Raw genomic sequence first — 6,521 nt, forward strand, 5'->3', positions numbered from 1 at the left:
CTGACCCGGGGACTTTATTACTTGCCCCCAACCTCTGCCAGCTCCTGCAGAGGAAAACATCAAGACCTTATATGGATTACATCCTTGGAAAATACATTTCAATAATTGGCCTAATTGTGTGTGATCCAGTTGGAGCAAGAAGGAAACTTTTTGCCCTCTATCCAGTTATCTTCTTTATCAATTCATCCACGCAGAGAGCACGCACAATAGGTAGGAGAACAAGTCTAGGTATCAGTTTACCAACGTTCAAATCCTGGCTTTTTCATTTATTAATTGGAGAAGTTACTTAATATCTTTGCTCTTCAGTTTTCTCATCTGAAAAATACAATGATTATGGTGTACTAGTTTGCTAGGGCTGTCATAGCAAAGTACTACAGATTGAATTGAGACAGGAAGGAAGGGGGCATGGCACAACCTTTTTTTTTTTTTTTTTTGCCATGCTGGGTGGCATGTGGAATCTTAGCTCCCCAACCAGGGATGGAACCCTCGCCCCTGCATTGGCAGCTCAGAGTCTAAACCACTGGACCGCCAGGGAAGTCCCAAGGGCACAACCTTTAAAAGAATGACAGCCTTTGAGGATATGACAAAAACTGGTTACCACCATGTGCTTGCTTCGGCAGCACATATACGAAAATTGGAACGACAAGAGAAGATTAGCATGTTCCCTGCGCAAGGATGACACACAAATTTGTAAAGCGTTCCATATTTTTGTTTAAAAATAATTCTGGTTACAACCAATTAGGCCCAAGATGGAGGAAGATTCAATTTCCAGTAGACCTTGAGCCTCCCTATACACTCATTGTAATATATTAGCATATGCTAAATGACTCACCCACAGGTGCCATGACAGTTCCCAGGCTGACCATAAAAGGCCAAAAAGTGGGTGATGGCCCAGTTCCTGGAAATTCCTGCCCCTTCTTCAACATAGTTAGAATATTCTTCCCACTTGTTAGCATACGAAATTACCCAGCCAATAAAAACTAACCACCCCACAACCCAGGGCCACTCTCACATTCTGAGACAGACTACATTCTGACTATAGGATGTGTATCTCTTTAAATAAACTTGCTTTCCCTTTACTATGGCTCACGCTTGAATTCTTCCCTGGGCAAAGTCAAGGACCCTCACTTGGTGGCCTGTCCCAAGGACTTGGCTGAGACCTGAGATGTGACCATTTTCTTGTGCCCCATTCTCCTGCAATAGAATAGCTTAGACAACAGAAATTTATTGTCTCACAATTCTGGAGGCTAGGAGTCTGAGCTCAAGCTGTCAGCAGGGTTGGTTTGTTCTGAGGCCTCTCTCCTTGGCTTGCAGATGGCCATCTTCTCCCTATGTCTTCACATGGTCTTCCCTCTGTGTATGTCTATGCCTTCATCTTGAAACAAAGCACGACTCTGTGAGGGCCTCCCAGGTACAAATCGTTTCTCTGCATTGCTCCCTTCTCCCCCAATTTCTTGTTTGTAAGAAACAGAGTTCATTCAGTCTCCTTAACTTTCCCTGAATTCCAAAGGGCAGATTCAAACAGTTGCTAATCAGGGAAGAGAGGGAATGTAGAAATAGGGGAGGAGCAGTCAAGAAACCAGGTGGGGCAGGGTCCTGCTTCCTCCCCAGGGAATATCCATAACAATGTATCTTTGAGTTCTTCCTCAGGAACTAAGGCCCCGCCACCCAGGTGGAAGATGGAAACTTCAGGCTGAGCCTAAGATTCCTGGACCACTCCCCTGTTACCTCACCACCAACCAATCATTAGAAAGTCACACACACTGCAGCCCCCACCCCAAATTTTGCCTATAAAAACTCTTCCCTGAAAACCATCAGGGATTTAGGGTTTTCTGAGCACCAACCACCCGTTCTCCTTGCTTGGCCCTGCAATAAACCTTTCCCTGCTCCAGACTCTGACATTTCAATTTTCTTCGCCTCACTGTGTGTTGGGCACATAAACTTGGGTTTGGCAACAGCTGGAAAACCTCTGTTGCTGGGGACATGCGCTGCATTCGCCTTTGCATGTTTCTCACTGACTTAAAAATTAAAACCTGCCATTCAGACTCTTCTCACATCAGTCTATTGAGTGGAATTCTTTAAGTCCCAAACTCATGTGAGCTGTGCTTTCTCACTTCAGTCATGCACCAGTATGGTTTGTTTGACCAAGCCTAGATGGTTGAGAAATCTGTGACGTTCAGGTCAGAACCCGCTCAACAGGGTGAGCCAATCAATAGGGTCAGGACCCAAACTGAGGAAACATCAACTTCGGGGAGGAAAGCCACTCCAGCACCCACTCCTACCAAATAGTCATAGGATGGAGAAGCACATGAGAAAATACATCAAGAATACCTTTGTTTTTTGACAAAGTATTCCATAGGGTGATCTGTTGACTTTATCCATCTTTATTTTGGTGCTGTTATGTGTCTGTCTTTTAGTTAAAGACCATTCGTGGTACTTAGTTAATATTATATATTCCACATTGTGAAATAAGTTAAACAATGGGAAAATGATCTTTTATGTAACAGTTAACTTGCTTTCCCATAAAAGATAATGAGTCTAAATATCTCTCACCTAAAGAAATAGTTAAAAATGTAAGTTGGCAGTCAACACACAAGGGCTAAATGGCTGTAAGAACTTTCATCTTCAAAACAAGGTACTGAGTCTTTAAATGGATTTTCCCTTTCAGTCAGTCCGTCAACAAATATTTATCAGTCTACCATATGCCAAGGGCTGTGCTAGTGCTGGGGTACAATGATGAACAAGATAGATAAAGACCAAAGAGGAAATTAAGACAGAGGAACAGGGGAGAGATTAGTTTTTTTAATTCATTAAGAACTATTTGAGACAGAATAGGCAAGAATGACCTCTCTGAGGCTGACTGTTTAAACTGATGTTTAAACTGAAACTGAAGCAAATGCAGTCTTTGAAGTGATGAAGGACAAGGGAGACGGGTGTGGTGTGTGTGTTCGGTGGTGGAGGGTGTCCAAAATGAGCCTGGAGAAGAACGCTGGAAGACATTGATGGGTTTTAAGGAGGAAAGGGACATGATTTCGCTGCATAGGATGGGAAGGGGAAGCAAGGAAATGAGTTAACAGAGCATATTTGCATAGTCCTGCAAGATGCAGAAGGCTTACACAGGGTGGTAGTTGATAGGGTGATAGCACATAGATTTACAATGTATTTTGAAGTGGAGGCAACAGGACTTAAAAATAATTTGACATGGGGATGGAGTTGAGAAAAAAATTATCCAGGACTCCCAGGCTTCTGGCTGAGGATCATTTCCCTCAGTTTATTTCCTTCAAGTCACTTACCACAATTAAAGCAACTTAAGCCATTATCTTGTTATTTTATTTGTTTAGTTGTTTACTCTGTCCATCAAGAATAATGCTGTCAAATTGAAAAGTAATGCATGATCCAGTAATCCGACTCCTGGGCATATATTCAAAGAAAACCATAATTCAAGAAGATACATGCACCCCAGTGTTTACAGCAACACTATTTACAATAGCCAAGACATGGAAGCAACCTAAATGTCCACTGACAGATGAAAGGATAAAGAAGATGTGGTACATATATACAATGGAATATAACTCAGCCTTAAAAAAAATGAAATAATGCCATTTGCAGCAAGAGGGATGGACCTAGAGATCATCATATTAAATGAAATAAGCTGGAAAGAAAAAGACAAATATCATATGATATCGCTTATATGTTAAAAAAAAAGATGCAAATGAAATTATACACAAAACAGAAATAAATAGACCCACAGACATAGAAAACAAACTTACGGTTACCAAAGGGGAAAGGGAGGGGAGGGATAAATTAGGAGTTTCAGATTAACATATACACACTACTATATATAAAAGAGATAACCAACAAGGACCAACTGCATAGCACAGGGAACTATACTCAATATTTTGTAATAACCTATAATGGAAAAGAATCTGAAAAAGAATATATAGATATATATATAAAGAATATATATATGTATAACTGAATCACTTTGCTGTACAACTGAAATTAACACAGAATTGTAAATCAACTCTACTTCCACTTAAAATTTTTTAAAAAGTAATGCAAAACACATAGGTAATTTAAAATTTGCTAGTAGTCACATTAAAAAAGATGTGAAATTAGTTTTCATGATATATTTTACTTAAACCGATATATCCATAATATTATTTCAATAAGCAAATAAAATAAGAAATAATGGGAGGGGCTTCCCTGGTGGCACACTGGTTAAGAATCCGCCTGCCAATGCATGGGACATGGGTTCGAGTCCTGGTCCAGGAAGATCCCACATGCTGCAGAGCAAACTTAGTCCGTGTGCCACAACTACTGAGCCTGCGCTTTAGAGCCCGCGCTCTAGAGCCCACGAGCCACAACTACTGAAGCCCATGCGCCTACAGCCCATGATCTGCAATAAGAGAAGCCATCGCAATGAGAACCCCACACACTGCAATGAAGAGTAGCCCCCGCTCGCCGCAACTAGAGAAAGCCCGGGCGCAGCAACGAAGACACAGCACGGCCAAAAATAAATAAGTAAAGTAAATTTGTAAAAGAAAAAATAATGAGAGATCTTACTGTTCTTTTTGTACTGAGTCTTCAAAATACAGTGTGTATTTTACACTGACAGACAGTGCACCTCAGTTCCGACTAGTCACATTTCAAGTCCTTAATAATCGCCTGTGGCTAGTGGCTATGTACTGGACAGTGCAGATCTGGAGCAAGAGCCACTGAAGGCAGGCACATTCAGTCTAGTTCACTGCTTCTCTCCAGCAACTGAAACGTTCAGTGGCACACTGAGAATTTGATATGTTTTGAACGAATAAATAAATGCCTGGCGATGGGGGCGTTTATTGGAAGCTGTAGTTTTGGGAGTGGGTTCAAAGCTTCCGTTTTGGACTCGTTAGGTGTGAGGTGTCTACAAAACCTCACAGCGGAGATGTCAAGAAAGGAAGTGGAGATGAGAATCTGGGACTGAGAAGAGAAATCTAGGTAGAGGTATAATTTTGGCATCTTGATGGGTTCTGAATCCAAGGGAATTATTTCTGGGTTGCCTTGGGAAAGAGTGCAAGAGAAAAGGAAAAGCCTAGGATCCTACTTGCAGAGATACCAAGTTAAATGTTGAGAATGTTGAGTGAGAGAAAAAGAAAATCAAGAAAGTGTGGTCATGTCAAGAAATCAAAAGGGGAAGCGTTTCAAGGAGAAAGGAGTAGTCAACCCTACTGAAAGGTCCGGTTAAAAAATAATAAAAGAACAAAGAAGACAAGAGCAATGAGATCTTAATAATCCTGACACTCATTCCACAGTCATGGTCTCTTTTTAGCCTTCCTTATAATGTTGTTAGTCAGAGAATGATTGGCATTTCTTTTTAACACAAAATTTGAACATTTTAAAGAAGTTTGGCCTCCAAAAGATCAAGAAACCCGGCTAGTTTATGGAAGAACCAGCTCAAGAATCCAAGACCCTTAGTCCAGCATTATTTAAAGAACATACTTCAAAGCACTTGGAAATAACAAGGGACCATGGAGTTTACGGAGGGAGCATGACTGTCTGTGACTTCACCAGGTCTAGGTGGTTTGAGAGCAGGTGTACACTTCTTTCAAGTATGGAACTAGACCAAGGTTACGTGATTGGGATTTGTTGCAAGTTTCCTAAGTGCCTTCTGCCCTTCACTGATAACGGTAAGAATTCTTAACACACTGTTCGTCATAGAACTCCATTTCTCAACCTGTCTTAGGCAATGTTATTCTACTACTCCTGCAGGGCATTAATATTAATTAAAAACAACTTTATTCAAGAAAAAGGTCAGTTACAAACATTTAGCAAGTGTGTTCTTATGGGTAAATCAGGCTTTCTCTGCTGTCTTTCAAAACACAAGGAATGAAATGATCTCATCTAAACTCTATGGCTAAGTAGTTGCGTGACCCTGAGCGAGATTTTACCTTTCCTGTACCTAGCTGTTCTTATCTACAAAACAGAGGGGTTAAACCAGATGATCTCTACTTCGTCAAATAATTTATGATTTAACGTTATAGTTAATTAGGTTTCCTTCTGTCCACATGTTTAACTTCAAATTTGATCAGTGTGAGAAGATCATCCTAAAGGAGTCAAGAAACCTAGGAATGAATTCCAAGTTCACCATCAGGTAGATCTGCAATCACTGTCCCCGTGTGTTAAAGGGGATGGTAACTCTCAGGCTCATCTCCCACATGGCTGTTTTGAGGACTGAACCAGATAAGTCAAGTGAATGTTTTGTAATCTGTATAGTTTCAGAGAAATTAGAAGTGCAATTATTGTTAAAGCAGGTGTCTGAAACACGGTATATATTATCCCTCCCAACAAATAACAGGCTGAGTCCCTGTTACTTATCCTTAGGGCATAAGACTTGTTACTTTTGTTGAGTAGATTATGGTATTGGAATATGCTCAAAACGAGAATGGAGATGAACCTCCTGATGTCTCCAGAGAGCGCCTCTCTTTGAATGTTTACAAGAAAATAATGGGAGAAAGAAAGAGGGAAGGAAGGAAGGAAGG

At 40.8% G+C, this 6,521-nt stretch overlaps 1 non-coding gene across 1 annotated transcript; it reads left to right on the forward strand.

The window, feature by feature from the left end:
- The first annotated feature begins 604 nt into the window (after positions 1-604).
- On the forward strand, positions 605-710 carry LOC116754871. The gene has a single exon (XR_004350200.1). It is a non-coding gene; the product is annotated as a U6 spliceosomal RNA (small nuclear RNA).
- Positions 711-6,521: the final 5,811 nt, after the last annotated feature.

This window comes from Phocoena sinus, chromosome 5 (assembly GCF_008692025.1).
Source record: "Phocoena sinus isolate mPhoSin1 chromosome 5, mPhoSin1.pri, whole genome shotgun sequence".
In the NCBI taxonomy this organism is placed as follows: Eukaryota; Metazoa; Chordata; class Mammalia; order Artiodactyla; family Phocoenidae; genus Phocoena; species Phocoena sinus.